This window comes from Clarias gariepinus, chromosome 5 (assembly GCF_024256425.1).
Source record: "Clarias gariepinus isolate MV-2021 ecotype Netherlands chromosome 5, CGAR_prim_01v2, whole genome shotgun sequence".
NCBI lineage: Eukaryota > Metazoa > Chordata > Actinopteri > Siluriformes > Clariidae > Clarias > Clarias gariepinus.
Genome location: NC_071104.1, coordinates 2,649,581 through 2,666,319, shown reverse-complemented (window position 1 = coordinate 2,666,319; position 16,739 = coordinate 2,649,581). Strand labels below are relative to the sequence as shown.

General features: G+C 41.6%; 1 long non-coding RNA gene across 1 annotated transcript; it reads right to left on the bottom strand.

The window, feature by feature from the left end:
• Positions 1-13,836: 13,836 nt before the first annotated feature.
• On the bottom strand, positions 13,837-14,794 carry LOC128523821 (uncharacterized). The gene is made up of 2 exons (XR_008360454.1): positions 14,751-14,794; positions 13,837-14,563 (listed from the first exon to the last, which is right to left on the bottom strand). It is a non-coding gene; the product is annotated as an uncharacterized LOC128523821 (long non-coding RNA).
• Positions 14,795-16,739: the final 1,945 nt, after the last annotated feature.

Genomic DNA, 16,739 nt, shown 5'->3' with positions numbered 1-16,739 from the left:
TGGCAGGAACTTCCTGACTACGACATATTGAATCCTCATGCCCGTAGAGTGTATTATATTGACGTGGTGACAGTGTAAAGACACCCTCCGATTCACACTCTGTGAATATGGCAGTTGACAGTGGCACGCATGGTGGAAAATCAAAATTTTCATCAAACTTAAGCTGCTCTCGTGAAGCAACCGTGTAAGTTATCAAAACATGGACCCAATCCGTAAAAGTCCAAAGTCTTGTGACCCGTTTAAACTTTGAATGATGTTCCTACGACAAATTATGGCCGAACGGTAAGCTTTCAAAGTGACCCATGTTTTCACCCTTTTTCGGGCCATTTCCCATTGAAATGAATAGGGGGAAATAGGGTGGTTATTTGGGAATTTCGGGAAAACCGTGCGACGGATCCCTACCAAAAGTCATAGCACACCATTCCCGAAAAAGGCGCACGGTTTGACACCTCACTCATGGCACTCGGGCAAAGTTAGTCTCAATGTTAAGTCTGTGGGGGGTTAATTGCCCCCTGCGAGGGCAATTGACCACCCACCCCTTAGAAAAGTCACAGCACCCCATTCCCGAATAAGGCGCACGGTTTGACACCTCACTCATGGGACTCGGTCAAAGTTGGTCTCAATGTTAAGTCCGTGGGTGGTTAATTGCCCCCGGGGCAATTAACCACCCACCCCTTAGAAGAGTCACAGCACCCGATCCCCGAATAAGGCGCACGGTTTAACACCTCACTCATGGGACTCGGGCAAAGTTGGTCTCAATGTTAAGTCTGTGGGTGGTTAATTGCCCCCTGCGGGGGCAATTAACCACCCACCCCTCAGAAGAGTCGATCCCCGAATAAGAGTCGATCCCCGAATAAGGCGCACGGTTTGACACCTCACTCATGGGACTCGGGCAATGTTGGTCTCAATGTTAAGTCTGTGGGTGGTTAATTGCCCCCTGCGGGGGCAATTAACCACCCACCCCTTAGAAGAGTCACGGCACCCCATTCCCGAATAAGGCGCACGGTTTGACACCTCATTTGTTGGTTTACGATGAACGGTGCGGGACCAGTTATAATTCGCTAAAATCCCCATTATAAGTCAATGGGACGGTTAATTGCCCCCTGCGGGGGCAATTAACCGCCCACCCCTTAGGAGAGTCATAGAAAAATTCTTCCCGAATATTCTGCACGCTTTGACACCTCACTCATGGGTCTACGATAAATGGTGCGGGACTAGTTCATCGCCAAAATCCCCATTATATGTCAATGGGGCAAATTGGGGACCTCTCCTGCCCCGGGGGTAAAACTTATACCCTTGTGCATGGTATCTTTTGACAAAGGCTGCAAACATCTTCAAATAGGGTTAATTTAACGTTTCTACAAAATTCCCTCTCTGCGCAACAAACCGTCAAAATTCGTCTCAATGTTAAGTCAATGGGATTTTTGGGCCGCTTAATTGCCCCTGCGGGGCAATTAGTAAGTCCGATCAGTTAGAAAAGATATAGCACACCCCGTGAGATCAGTCTGAAGGTCTGGGCCGAGTTTGGAGTTAGTGGAGTTAAAGCTCTAGGAGGAGATAGAGTTTATAAATTTAGTCTCGGAATAATAATAATAATAACTAGATACAAAAGTTTGTTTAGACAAACTTTAAGTTGGCTTGAGAAAGCCGGAGATAAAAGTTTAAAAGTGTGAAAAGTTTAAAATTGTTTAAGAAGTTAAAAAAGTTAAAACAGTTTAAGTTTAAAAGGTTTTAAAGACAGATAGATAGATAGATAGATAGATAGATAGATAGATAGATAGATAGTGTCAGACAGATAGACAGTTACAGATATATAGATTGATAGATAGATTCATGATTGAGTCTATAGATAGATAGAAGTAGTCAGATTACAGATAGATAGATAGATAGATAGATAGATAGATAGATTAGTTAGAAATAGTCAGATGATAGATAGATTAGAAAAGTTAGATAAGTTTGAATGAGTTAAAATGTGTTAGAAATAGTACATAGAAGGGAAGTCTATAGATAGATAGAAATAATCAGATTACAGATAGATAGATAGATAGATAGATAGATAGATAGATAGATAGATAGATAGATAGATAGATAGATAGATGATAGATAGATAGATAGATGGATAGATAGATGGATAGATAGATTAGTTATAAATAGTCAGATGATAGATAGATTAGAAAAGTTAGATAATTTTGAATGAGTTAAAATGTGTTAGAAATAGTACATAGAAGGGAAGTCTATAGATAGATAGAAATAATCAGATTACAGATAGATAGATAGATAGATAGATAGATAGATAGATAGATAGATAGAGTGTCAGACAGATAGACAGTTACAGATATATAGATTGATAGATAGATAGATTCATGATTGAGTCTATAGATAGATAGAAATAGTCAGATTACAGATAGATAGATAGATAGATAGATAGATAGATAATAGATTAGTTAGAAATAGTCAGATGATAGATAGATAGATAGATAGATAGATAGATTATTTAGAAATAGTCAGATGATAGATAGATAGATAGATAGATAGATAGATAGATAGATGAGTTTGAATGAGTTTGAATGGGTTAGAAATAGTACATAGAAGAGAAGTTTGATTGAGTCTAATTGGCATTAGCAAGTCGGTGGTGTGGGGGATGGGTCGTGCATGCGCACGCACACTCTTCTGTGACAGACACAGAGAACCGCAAACTGTAATAATTAAGCTCTCAAACAAACGCTTCCCAACCGAGAACCGTAGGTCCGATCGCAAAAATTCTTTCACCGTGAGTGGCAGGAACTTCCTGACTACGACATATTGAATCCTCATGCCCGTAGAGTGTATTATATTGACGTGGTGACAGTGTAAAGACACCCTCCGATTCACACTCTGTGAATATGGCAGTTGACAGTGGCACGCGTGGTGAAAAATCAAAATTTTCATCAAACTTAAACTGCTCTCGTGAAGCAACCGTGAAAGTTATCAAAACATGGACCCAATCCGTAAAAGTCCAAAGTCTTGTGACCCGTTTAAACTTTAAATGATGTTTCTACGACAAATTATGGCCGAACGGTAAGCTTTCAAAGTGACCCATGTTTTCACCCTTTTTCGGGCCATTTCCCATTGAAATGAATAGGGGAAAATGGGGTGGTTATTTGGGAATTTCGGGAAAACCGTGCGACGGATCCCTACCAAAAGTCATAGCACACCATTCCCGAAGAAGGCGCACGGTTTGACACCTCACTCATGGGACTCGGTCAAAGTTGTTCTCAGTGTTAAGTCTGTGGGTGGTTAATTGCCCCCTGCGGGGGCAATTAACCACCCACCCCTTAGAAGAGTCGATCCCCGAATAAGAGTCGATCCCCGAATAAGGCGCATGGTTTGACACCTCACTCATGGGACTCGGGCAATGTTGGTCTCAATGTTAAGTCTGTGGGTGGTTAATTGCCCCCTGCGGGGGCAATTAACCACCCACCCCTTAGAAGAGTCACGGCACCCCTTTCCCGAATAAGGCGCATGGTTTGACACCTCACTCATGGGACTCGGTCAAAGTTGTTCTCAGTGTTAAGTCTGTGGGTGGTTAATTAACCACCTGCGGGGGCAATTAACCACCCACCCCTTAGAAAGGTCACAGCACCCCATTCCCGAATAAGGCGCACGGTTTGACACCTCATTTGTTGGTTTACGATGAACGGTGCGGGACCAGTTATAATTCGCTAAAATCCCCATTATAAGTCAATGGGACGGTTAATTGCCCCCTGCGGGGGCAATTAACCGCCCACCCCTTAGGAAAGTCATAGAAAAATTCTTCCCGAATATTCTGCACGCTTTGACACCTCACTCATGGGTCTACGATAAATGGTGCGGGACTAGTTCATCGCCAAAATCCCCATTATATGTCAATGGGGCAAATTGGGGACCTCTCTTGCCCCGGGGGTAAAACTTATACCCTTGTGCATGGTATCTTTTGACAAAGGCTGCAAACATCTTCAAATAGGGTTAATTTAACGTTTCTACAAAATTCCCTCTCTGCGCAACAAACCGTCAAAATTCTCTCAATGTAAAGTAAATGGGATTTTTGGGGCGGTTAATTGCCCCTGCGGGGCAATTAGTAAGTCCGATCAGTTAGAAAAGATATAGCACACCCCGTGAGATCAGTCTGAAGGTCTGGGCCGAGTTTGGAGTTAGTGGAGTTAAAGCTCTAGGAGGAGATAGTGTTTACAAATTTAGTCTCAGAATAATAATAATAATAATAATAATAAGTTTAAGTCGGATATCAGTAAGTTGGCTTTCTCAAGCCAACTTAATAAGTTTAAGTCGGATATCAGTAAGTTGGCTTTCTCAAGCCAACTTAACTAGATACAAAAGTTTGTTTAGACAAACTTTAAGTTGGCTTGAGAAAGCCGGAGATAAAAGTTTAAAAGTGTTAAAAAGTTTAAAATAGTTTAAGAAGTTAAAAAAGTTAAAACAGTTTAAGTTTAAAAGGTTTAAAAGACAGAAAGATAGATAGATAGTGTCAGACAGATAGACAGTTACAGATATATAGATTGATAGATAGATAGATTCATGATTGAGTCTATAGATAGATAGAAATAGTCAGATTACAGATAGATAGATAGATAGATAGATAGATAGATAGATAGATAGATAGATTAGTTAGAAATAGTCAGATGATAGATAGATAGATAGATAGATAGATTAGTTATAAATAGTCAGATGATAGATAGATAGATAGATAGATAGATAGATAGATAGATAGATAGATAGATTAGTTAAAATAGTCAGATGATAGATAGATTAGAAAAGTTAAATAAGTTTGAATGAGTTAAAATGTGTTAGAAATAGTACATAGAAGTTAAGTCTATAGATAGATAGAAATAATCAGATTACAGATAGATAGATAGATAGATAGATAGATAGATAGATGAGTTTGAATGAGTTTGAATGGGTTAGAAATAGTACATAGAAGAGAAGTTTGATTGAGTCTAATTGGCATTAACAAGTCGGTGGTGTGGGGGATGGGTCGTGCATTGCGCACGCACACTCTTCTGTGACAGACACAGAGAACCGCAAACTGTAATAATTAAGATCTCAAACAAACGCTTCCCAACCGAGAACCGCAGGTCCGATCGCAAAAATTCTTTCACCGTGAGTGGCAAGAACTTCCTGACTACGACATATTGAATCCTCATGCCCGTAGAGTGTATTATATTGACGTGGTGACAGTGTAAAGACACCCTCCGATTCACACTCTGTGAATATGGCAGTTGACAGTGGCACGCGTGGTGAAAAATCAAAATTTTCATCAAACTTAAACTGCTCTCGTAAAGCAACCGTAAAAGTTATCAAAACATGGACCCAATCCGTAAAAGTCCAAAGTCTTGTGACCCGTTTAAACTTTGAATGATGTTTCTACGACGAATTATGGCCGAACGGTAAGCTTTCAAAGTGACCCATGTTTTCACCCTTTTTCGGGCCATTTCCCATTGAAATTAATAGGGGAAAATGGGGTGGTTATCTGGGAATTTCGGGAAAACCGTGCGACGGATCCCTACCAAAAGTCATAGCACACCATTCCCGAAAAAGGCGCACGGTTTGACACCTCACTCATGGCACTCGGGCAAAGTTAGTCTCAATGTTAAGTCTGTGGGGGGTTAATTGCCCCCTGCGAGGGCAATTGATCACCCACCCCTTAGAAAAGTCACAGCACCCCATTCCCGAATAAGGCGCACGGTTTGACACCTCACTCATGGGACTCGGTCAAAGTTGGTTTTAACGTAAAGTCTGTGGGTGGTTAATTGCCCCCTGCGGGGGCAATTAACCACCCACCCCTTAGAAGAGTCACGGCACCCCTTTCCCGAATAAGGCGCACGGTTTGACACCTCACTCATGGGACTCGGTCAAAGTTGGTTTTAACGTTAAGTCTGTGGGTGGTTAATTGCCCCCTGCGGGGGCAATTAACCACCCACCCCTTAGAAGAGTCACAGCACCCGATCCCCGAATAAGGCGCACGGTTTGACACCTCACTCATGGGACTCGGTCAAAGTTGTTCTCAGTGTTAAGTCTGTGGGTGGTTAATTGCCCCCAGCGGGGGCCATTAACCACCCACCCCTTAGAAGAGTCACGGCAACCCATTCCCGAATAAGGCGCACGGTTTGACACCTCACTCATGGGACTCGGGCAATGTTGGTCTCAATGTTAAGTCTGTGGGTGGTTAATTGCCCCCTGCGGGGGCAATTAACCACCCACCCCTTAGAAAGGTCACAGCACCCCATTCCCGAATAAGGCGCACGGTTTGACACCTCATTTGTTGGTTTACGATGAACGGTGCGGGACCAGTTATAATTCGCTAAAATCCCCATTATAAGTCAATGGGACGGTTAATTGCCCCCTGCGGGGGCAATTAACCGCCCACCCCTTAGTAAAGTCATATAAAAATTCTTCCCGAATATTCTGCACACTTTGACACCTCACTCATGGGTCTACGATAAATGGTGCGGGACTAGTTCATCGCCAAAATCCCCATTATATGTCAATGGGGCAAATTGGGGACCTCTCTTGCCCCGGGGGTAAAACTTATACCCTTGTGCATGGTATCTTTTGACAAAGGCTGCAAACATCTTCAAATAGGGTTAATTTAACGTTTCTACAAAGTTCCCTCTCTGCGCAACAAACCGTCAAAATTCGTCTCAATGTTAAGTCAATGGGATTTTTGGGCCGGTTAATTGCCCCTGCGGGGCAATTAATAAGTCCGATCAGTTAGAAAAGATATAGCACACCCCGTGAGATCAGTCTGAAGGTCTGGGCCGAGTTTGGAGTTAGTGGAGTTAAAGCTCTAGGAGGAGATAGAGTTTACAAATTTAGTCTCGGAATAATAATAATAATAATAATAACTAGATACAAAAGTTTGTTTAGACAAACTTTAAGTTGGCTTGAGAAAGCCGGAGATAAAAGTTTAAAAGTGTGAAAAGTTTAAAATTGTTTAAGAAGTTAAAAAAGTTAAAACAGTTCAAGTTTAAAAGGTTTAAAAGACAGACAGATAGATAGATAGATAGATAGATAGATAGATAGATAGATAGATAGATAGATAGATAGATAGTGTCAGACAGATAGACAGTTACAGATATATAGATTGATAGATAGATTCATGATTGAGTCTATAGATAGATAAAAAATAGTCAGATTACAGATAGATAGATAGATAGATAGATAGATAGATAGATAGAAATAGTCAGATGATAGATAGATAGATAGATAGATAGATAGATTAGTTAGAAATAGTCAGATGATAGATACATAGCTAGATAGATAGATTAGTTAGAAATAGTCAGATGATAGATAGATACATAGATAGATAGATAGATAGATAGATAGATAGATAGATTAGTTATAAATAGTCAGATGATAGATAGATAGATAGATAGATAGATAGATAGATTAGTTAAAATAGTCAGATGATAGATAGATTAGAAAAGTTAGATAAGTTTGAATTAGTTAAAATGTGTTAGAAAAAGTACATAGAAGGGAAGTCTATAGATAGATAGAAATAATCAGATTACAGATAGATAGATAGATAGATAGATAGATAGATGAGTTTGAATGAGTTTAAATGGGTTAGAAATAGTACATAGAAGAGAAGTTTGATTGAGTCTTATTGGCATTAGCAAGTCGGTGGTGTGGGGGATGGATCGTGCATGCGCACGCACACTCTTCTGTGACAGACACAGAGAACTGCAAACTGTAATAATTAAGCTCTCAAACAAACGCTTCCCAACCGAGAACCGTAGGTCCGATCGCAAAGATTCTTTCACCGTAAGTGGCAGGAACTTCCTGACTACGACATAATGAATCCTCATGCCCGTAGAGTGTATTATATTGACGTGGTGACAGTGTAAAGACACCCTCCGATTCACACTCTGTGAATATGTCAGTTGACAGTGGCACGCATGGTGGAAAATCAAAATTTTCATCAAACTTAAGCTGCTCTCGTGAAGCAACCGTGAAAGTTATTAAAACATGGACCCAATCTGTAAAAGTCCAAAGTCTTGTGACCCGTTTAAACTTTGAATGATGTTCCTACGAGAAATTATGGCCGAACGGTACGCTTTCAAAGTGAGCCATGTTTTCACCCTTTTTTGGGCCATTTCCCATTGAAATGAATAGGGGAAAATAGGGTGGTTATTTGGGAATTTCGGGAAAACCGTGCGACGGATCCCTACCAAAAGTCATAGCACACCATTCCCGAAAAAGGCGCACGCTTTGACACCTCACTCATGGCACTCGGGCAAAGTTAGTCTCAATGTTAAGTCTGTGGGGGGTTAATTGCCCCCTGCAAGGGCAATTGACCACCCACCCCTTAGAAAAGTCACAGCACCCCATTCCCGAATAAGGCGCACGGTTTGACACCTCACTCATGGGACTCGGGCAATGTTGGTCTCAATGTTAAGTCTGTGGGTGGTTAATTGCCCCCTGCGGGGGCAATTAACCACCCACCCCTTAGAAGAGTCACAGCACCCCATTCCCGAATAAGGCGCACGGTTTGACACCTCACTCATGGGACTCGGTCAAAGTTGGTTTTAACGTTAAGTCTGTGGGTGGTTAATTGCCCCCTGCGGGGGCAATTAACCACCCACCCCTTAGAAGAGTCACAGCACCCGAACCCCGAATAAGGCGCACGGTTTGACACCTCACTCATGGGACTCGGTCAAAGTTGGTTTTAACGTTAAGTCTGTGGGTGGTTAATTGCCCCCTGCGGGGGCAATTAACCACCCACCCCTTAGAAGAGTCACAGCACCCGAACCCCGAATAAGGTGCACGGTTTGACACCTCACTCATGGGACTCGGGCAATGTTGGTCTCAATGTTAAGTCTGTGGGTGGTTAATTGCCCCCTGCGGGGGCAATTAACCACCCACCCCTTAGAAGTGTCACGGCACCACTTTCCCGAATAAGGCGCACGGTTTGACACCTCACTCATGGGACTCGGTCAAAGTTGTTCTCAGTGTTAAGTCTGTGGGTGGTTAATTGCCCCCTGCGGGGGCAATTAACCACCCACCCCTTAGAAGAGTCACAGCGCCCGAATACCGAATAAGGCGCACGGTTTGAAACCTCACTCATCGGACTCGGGCAAAGTTGGTCTCAATGTAAAGTCTGTGGGTGGTTAATTGCCCCCTGCGGGGGCAATTAACCACCCACCCCTTAGAAGAGTCACGGCACCCCTTTCCCGAATAAGGCGCACGGTTTGACACCTCACTCATGGGACTCGGGCAAAGTTGGTCTCAATGTTAAGTCTGTGGGTGGTTAATTGCCCCCTGCGGGGGCAATTAACCACCCACCCCTTAGAAGAGTCACGGCACCCCTTTCCCGAATAAGGCGCACGGTTTGACACCTCACTCATGGGACTCGGGCAAAGTTGGTCTCAATGTTAAGTCTGTGGGTGGTTAATTTCCCCCTGTGGGGGCAATTAACCACCCACCCCTTAGAAGAGTCACGGCACCCCATTCCCGAATAAGGCGCACGGTTTGACACCTCATTTGTTGGTTTACGATGAACGGTGCGGGACCAGTTATAATTCGCTAAAATCCCCATTATAAGTCAATGGGACGGTTAATTGCCCCCTGCGGGGGCAATTAACCGCCCACCCCTTGGGAAAGTCATAGAAAAATTCTTCCCGAATATTCTGCACGCTTTGACACCTCACTCATGGGTCTACGATAAATGGTGCGGGACTAGTTCATCGCCAAAATCCCCATTATATGCCAATGGGGCAAATTGGGGACCTCTCTTGCCCCGGGGGTAAAACTTATACCCTTGTGCATGGTATCTTTTGACAAAGGCTGCAAACATCTTCAAATGGGGTTAATTTAACGTTTCTACAAAATTCCCTCTCTGCGCAACAAACCGTCAAAATTCTCTCAATGTTAAGTAAATGGGATTTTTGGGGCGGTTAATTGCCCCTGCGGGGCAATTAGTAAGTCCGATCAGTTAGAAAAGATATAGCACACCCCGTGAGATCAGTTTGAAGGTCTGGGCCGAGTTTGGAGTTAGTGGAGTTAAAGCTCTAGGAGGAGATAGAGTTTATAAATTTAGTCTCAGAATAATAATAATAATAATAATAATAAGTTTAAGTCGGATATCAGTAAGTTGGCTTTCTCAAGCCAACTTAATAATAATAAGTTTAAGTCGGATATCAGTAAGTTGGCTTTCTCAAGCCAACTTAATAATAATAACTAAATACAAAAGTTTGTTTAGACAAACTTTAAGTTGGCTTGAGAAAGCCAGAGATAAAAGTTTAAAAGTGTGAAAAGTTTAAAATAGTTTAAAAAGTTAAAAAAGTTAAAACAGTTTAAGTTTAAAAGGTTTAAAAGACAGATAGATAGATAGATAGTGTCAGACAGATAGACAGTTACAGATATATAGATTGATAGATAGATTTATAATTGAGTCTATGGATAGATAGAAATAGTCAGATTACAGATAGATAGATAGATAGATAGATAGATAGATAGATAGATAGATGGATTAGTTAGAAATAGTCAGATGATAGATACATAGATAGATAGATAGATAGATAGATAGATAGATAGACAGATAGATTAGTTAGAAATAGTCAGATAATAGATAGATACATAGATAGATAGATAGATTAGTTATAAATAGTTAGATAATAGATAGATAGATAGATAGATAGATAGATAGATAGATAGATAGATAAGTTAAAATAGTCAGATGATAGATAGATTAGAAAAGTTAGATAAGTTTGAATGAGTTAAAATGTGTTAGAAAAAGTACATAGAAGGGAAGTCTATAGATAGATAGAAATAATCAGATTACAGATAAATAGATAGATAAATAGATAGATAGATAGATAGATAGATAGATAGATAGATAGATAGATGAGTTTGAATGAGTTTGAATGGGTTAGAAATAGTACATAGAAGAGAAGTTTGATTGAGTCTAATTGGCATTAGCAAGTCGGTGGTGTGGGGGATGGGTCGTGCATGCGCACGCACACTCTTCTGTGACAGACACAGAGAACCGCAAACTGTAATAATTAAGCTCTCAAACAAACGCTTCCCAACCGAGAACCGTAGGTCCGATCGCAAAAATTCTTTCACCATGAGTGGCAGGAACTTCCTGACTACGACATATTGAATCCTCATGCCCGTAGAGTGTATTATATTGACGTGGTGACAGTGTAAAGACACCCTCCGATTCACACTCTGTGAATATGGCAGTTGACAGTGGCACGCGTGGTGAAAAATCAAAATTTTCATCAAACTTAAACTGCTCTCGTGAAGCAACCGTGAAAGTTATCAAAACATGGACCCAATCCGTAAAAGTCCAAAGTCTTGTGACCCGTTTAAACTTTGAATGATGTTTCTACGACAAATTATGGCCGAACGGTAAGCTTTCAAAGTGACCCATGTTTTCACCCTTTTTCGGGCCATTTCCCATTGAAATGAATAGGGGAAAATGGGGTGGTTATTTGGGAATTTCGGGAAAACCGTGCGACGGATCCCTACCAAAAGTCACAGCACACCATTCCCGAAAAAGGCGCACGGTTTGACACCTCACTCATGGCACTCGGGCAAAGTTAGTCTCAATGTTAAGTCTGTGGGGGGTTAATTGCCCCCTGCGAGGGCAATTGACCACCCACCCCTTAGAAAAGTCACAGCACCCCACTCCCGAATAAGGCGCACGGTTTGACACCTCACTCATGGGACTCGGTCAAAATTGGTTTTAATGTTAAGTCTGTGGGTGGTTAATTGCCCCCGGGGCAATTAACCACCCACCCCTTAGAAGAGTCACAGCACCCGATCCCCGAATAAGGCGCACGGTTTAACACCTCACTCATGGGACTCGGGCAATGTTGGTCTCAATGTTAAGTCTGTGGGTGGTTAATTGCCCCCTGCGGGGGCAATTAACCACCCACCCCTCAGAAGAGTCGATCCCCGAATAAGAGTCGATCCCCGAATAAGAGTCGATCCCCGAATAAGGCGCACGGTTTGACACCTCACTCATGGGACTCGGTCAAAGTTGGTTTTAATGTTAAGTCTGTGGGTGGTTAATTGCCCCCTGCGGGGGCAATTAACCACCCACCCCTTAGAAGAGTCACGGCAACCCATTCCCGAATAGGGCGCACGGTTTGACACCTCACTCATGGGATTCGGTTAATGTTGGTCTCAATGTTACGTCTGTGGGTGGTTAATGGCCCCCTGCGGGGGCAATTAACCACCCACCCCTTAGAAGAGTCACGGCAACCCATTCCCGAATAGGGCGCACGGTTTGACACCTCACTCATGGGATTCGGTTAATGTTGGTCTCAATGTTAAGTCTGTGGGTGGTTAATTTCCCCCGCAGGGGGCAATTAACCACCCACCCCTTAGAAGAGTCACGGCAACCCATTCCCGAATAGGGCGCACGGTTTGACACCTCACTCATGGGATTCGGTTAATGTTGGTCTCAATGTTAAGTCTGTGGGTGGTTAATTGCCCCCTGCGGGGGCAATTAACCACCCACCCCTTAGAAGAGTCACGGCAACCCATTCCCGAATAGGGCGCACGGTTTGACACCTCACTCATGGGATTCGGTTAATGTTGGTCTCAATGTTAAGTCTGTGGGTGGTTAATTGCCCCCTGCGGGGGCAATTAACCACCCACCCCTTAGAAGAGTCACGGCAACCCATTCCCGAATAGGGCGCACGGTTTGACACCTCACTCATGGGATTCGGTTAATGTTGGTCTCAATGTTAAGTCTGTGGGTGGTTAATTGCCCCCTGCGGGGGCAATTAACCACCCACCCCTTAGAAAGGTCACGGCACCCCATTCCCGGATAAGGCGCACGGTTTGACACCTCATTTGTTGGTTTACGATGAACGGTGCGGGACCAGTTATAATTCGCTAAAATCCCCATTATAAGTCAATGGGACGGTTAATTGCCCCCTGCGGGGGCAATTAACCGCCCACCCCTTAGTAAAGTCATATAAAAAATATTTCCGAATATTCTGCACGCTTTGACACCTCACTCATGGGTCTACGATAAATGGTGCGGGACTAGTTCATCGCCAAAATCCCCATTATATGTCAATGGGGCAAATTGGGGACCTCTCTTGCCCCGGGGGTAAAACTTATACCCTTGTGCATGGTATCTTTTGACAAAGGCTGCAAACATCTTCAAATAGGGTTAATTTAACGTTTCTACAAAATTCCCTCTCTGCGCAACAAACCGTCAAAATTCGTCTCAATGTTAAGTCAATGGGATTTTTGGGCCGCTTAATTGCCCCTGCGGGGCAATTAGTAAGTCCGATCAGTTAAAAAAGATATAGCACACCCCGCGAGATCAGTCTGAAGGTCTGGGCCGAGTTTGGAGTTAGTGGAGTTAAAGCTCTAGGAGGAGAAGCGTTTGATAATTTTAGTCTCGGAATAATAATAATAACTAGAGAGCGAAAATTCCTGAAGAAATTTTAAAGTGTGTCTATGCGCATGCCGAGTCACTTCTAATCAGTGTCGCTATTATTCAGTGCTTGCGGTGACACAACTTATGCCCCAGTATTACAATGTTTCCCTCAGTTCTCTGTGACAAACAACATTCAAAGTGCTGGTATAGCAGTGAAGTGTCAATAATAAAGTATTGCTTCTATTCATATTTGCTGATTTCTCTTTTGATAATAGCTTATCATTCTTTAGTTTTTATTTCACCATTATTAACCTTTGTATAACTTGCCTAGCCACATTCCTTTGACCCAAAGATACTTTTTTTATCCACAACTATTATCAATAATCATTAGAAGACAAAATATTTTCTTAACTTTACCTGAAATCTTTTGAAAAAATATACAAAGGGGTCTGTGCAACAGTTAGACAGTTTATTAGTAATTATTTAAAATCACAAGTCATCTTACAGTAAATAACAAAACCAGCATAACACTGGGAACTTAAGTTACTAATTAAATACTGATTAAATTTTTCTTTTAAATTAAACAAATGGTACAAAAAGTGCCTAAAACAGTCACAATCTACAGAAAAAAAACCTGCAATTTTAACACACACACATATTCAGGAATCTGAAAAGGCACAAAAATAAAATAATTCAGAATCAAAAGTCCAATGGCACACACACAAGTCCAAGAGTGCAGGTTCTGGACTGTATTTTGTCGGTTTTGGTTTAAATCTGTTAAAAGGACCTTCCTTTAGGAAAGAGAGTTCAAAATAATCAGCTTAGATTAAAGTTCCTATTTTGAACTTCATTAAAACAGCTGAACTTGCCAAAAGGCCGAGAAATCAATGATTCACTCATTACTTAGGACAATGCTGCTTGTGCTTAAATTTCACACAGACACACAAAAAAAGGAAAGAAAAAAACAAAACAAAAGAATAATAAAATAAAATAAAATCATCGCTTTTGATCATCTTGCTTTCCGTCCACACCAATCATGTCCACCTCTTTAAACAAATCTAAAGAGCTTGTTAAGCGACCTCGCAGACTAGACTTGGACAAAGAGAACCGGCAGACAGGGCTCACAAGACGCATCCCACTTCAACCAGCTGCTGGATCAGGCGTGACAGTAGGCAGGATATCCTGAGGTGAAGGAGATAAACAAGATGTCTTAAATGTTGTGTGATTCAAATTTCTGTGATTTTTCAAAGTTTTATATTAAGATAAGTAATGATATTAAACATATGTAAATCATCTATAAAGATTTATACAAGCAGGCAGGGCTCACCCGAAGCTGGCAGGGCTCACCCGACGCAGGCGGGGGGCTCACTCGACGCAGGCGGGGGGGTTACCCGAAGCAGGCGGGGGGGTTACCCGAAGCAGGCGGGGGGCTCACCCGACGCAGGCGGGGGGCTCACCCGACGCAGGCGGGGGCTCACTCGAAGCAGGCGGGGCTCACTCGAAGCAGGCGGGGCTCACTCGAAGCAGGCGGGGCTCACTCGAAGCAGGCATGACAGTAGGCAGGATATCCTGAAATGAGGTAGATAAACAAGATGTCTTAAATGTTTTGTGATTTTTGAGAATCACTGTAAAACAGAATTTACGTTATAAATGTTTTACTGTCACGTTTTTATTTTACCTCATTGGTATCGCAGTACTCTTGATCCCTCAGGCACTGCCATCTGCTCCTCTTGTTGTCAACAGCTCTTCTCAGGCGTTCTCACTTCAGTGTTGCTGAAACATTCAAAACAACAATTAGATTTTTTTTTTTTTCTAAAAATGCGGTAAAGCTATAAGGTATTTGATCATTGATTGAAATGAAGTGGTTAAACTTAGCTTAAGATTGTATCTTGAGGAATCTTCTCCTGTTCTAGCTGTTGTATCCGAATTCCTCCTGCAACTTTAAAAGGCAAACATTAATGACAGAAGATGGAATGCGTTTACTAGTCATTAAAAATGGCAGAACACAAATGTAAGAGTAAAGTTCTACTTTCAACATTTCAAAACCTATATTGCAGTGAAATATGTTTAAAAATCTTCCTAAATATACTTCAACAGTGTCCTAATGCTTCTCCCTTCATCTTAGTGTGTTTCTCACTAACTCTCTGCTCTCACTTCCTGCTTCCTCACTGAAGATGCTGCACTGTTCTTGTGCATCCTTTGTGGACCTGCTGCTCTCGCTCTCCCAAGTCGTCTTTGACATTAACGACAAAAGATAGAATGCATTTACTACAGTCAGTAAAGATTGCAGAACACAAATTTAAGGTTAAACTTTTACTTCTAACATTTCAAAACCTGTATTGAAATACAGACCTGCTGCTCTCGCTCTCCCTTAGTCTTCGCTAAACCTGCCACTGATCCTCACTGCTGCTGCTTTGCTCAACATCATTCAACTTTTGTACAAATTGCCTTGTAGCTGGCTATACTAGCCTCACTGTCATTACCAATTTACAAAGGAAATAAATAAAACAAACAAAACTAAATAAACCAAGCCACCGACTAAACACGCTGAACAAGTGAAACGTACAAATGAAAAGCATACTGGTCAATAGACACACCCTATATCAGACATATTAAAACTCGTCACACAGATTCCTAAAATTATGTGATATACAATTAACAATCAATTTTGACATTTAAACATCTCAATTAAAAAATAAAACAAAGAAAACTAAAACCAAGCCACCGACTTTACACGCTGAACAAGTGAAACATACAAATGAAAAGCATACTCATCAATAGACACGCCCTATATCAGACCTATTGAACTTGTCACATAAATTCCTTAAATAATGGTATATACAATTAATAATCAACTTGAACATTTAAACATCTCATTTAAAAAAAATAAATCAAACAAACAAAACAAACCAAGCCACCGACCTTACACGCTGAACCACTGAACAAGTGAAACGTACAAATGAAAAGCCAAATCAATATACACGCCCTATATCACACATATTGAAACTCATCACACAGATTCCTAAAATTATGGTAGATACAATTATCATTTTTAACATTTAAACATCTTTTTTAAAAAATAAATCAAACAAACAAAACAAACCAAGCCACTGACTTTACACGCTGAACCGCTGAACCAATGAAACATACAAATGAAAAGCATACTCATCAATAGACACACTGAAATTCGTCACATAGATTCCTATAGTTATGTTACCTATTTCCAAAAAAAAATGAAAAATCAAACAAACAAAACAAACCAAGCCACCGACTTTACAAACTGAACCGCTGAACAAGTGAAACGTACAAATAAAAAGCATAATCAATATACACGCCCGATATCAGACATACTGAAACT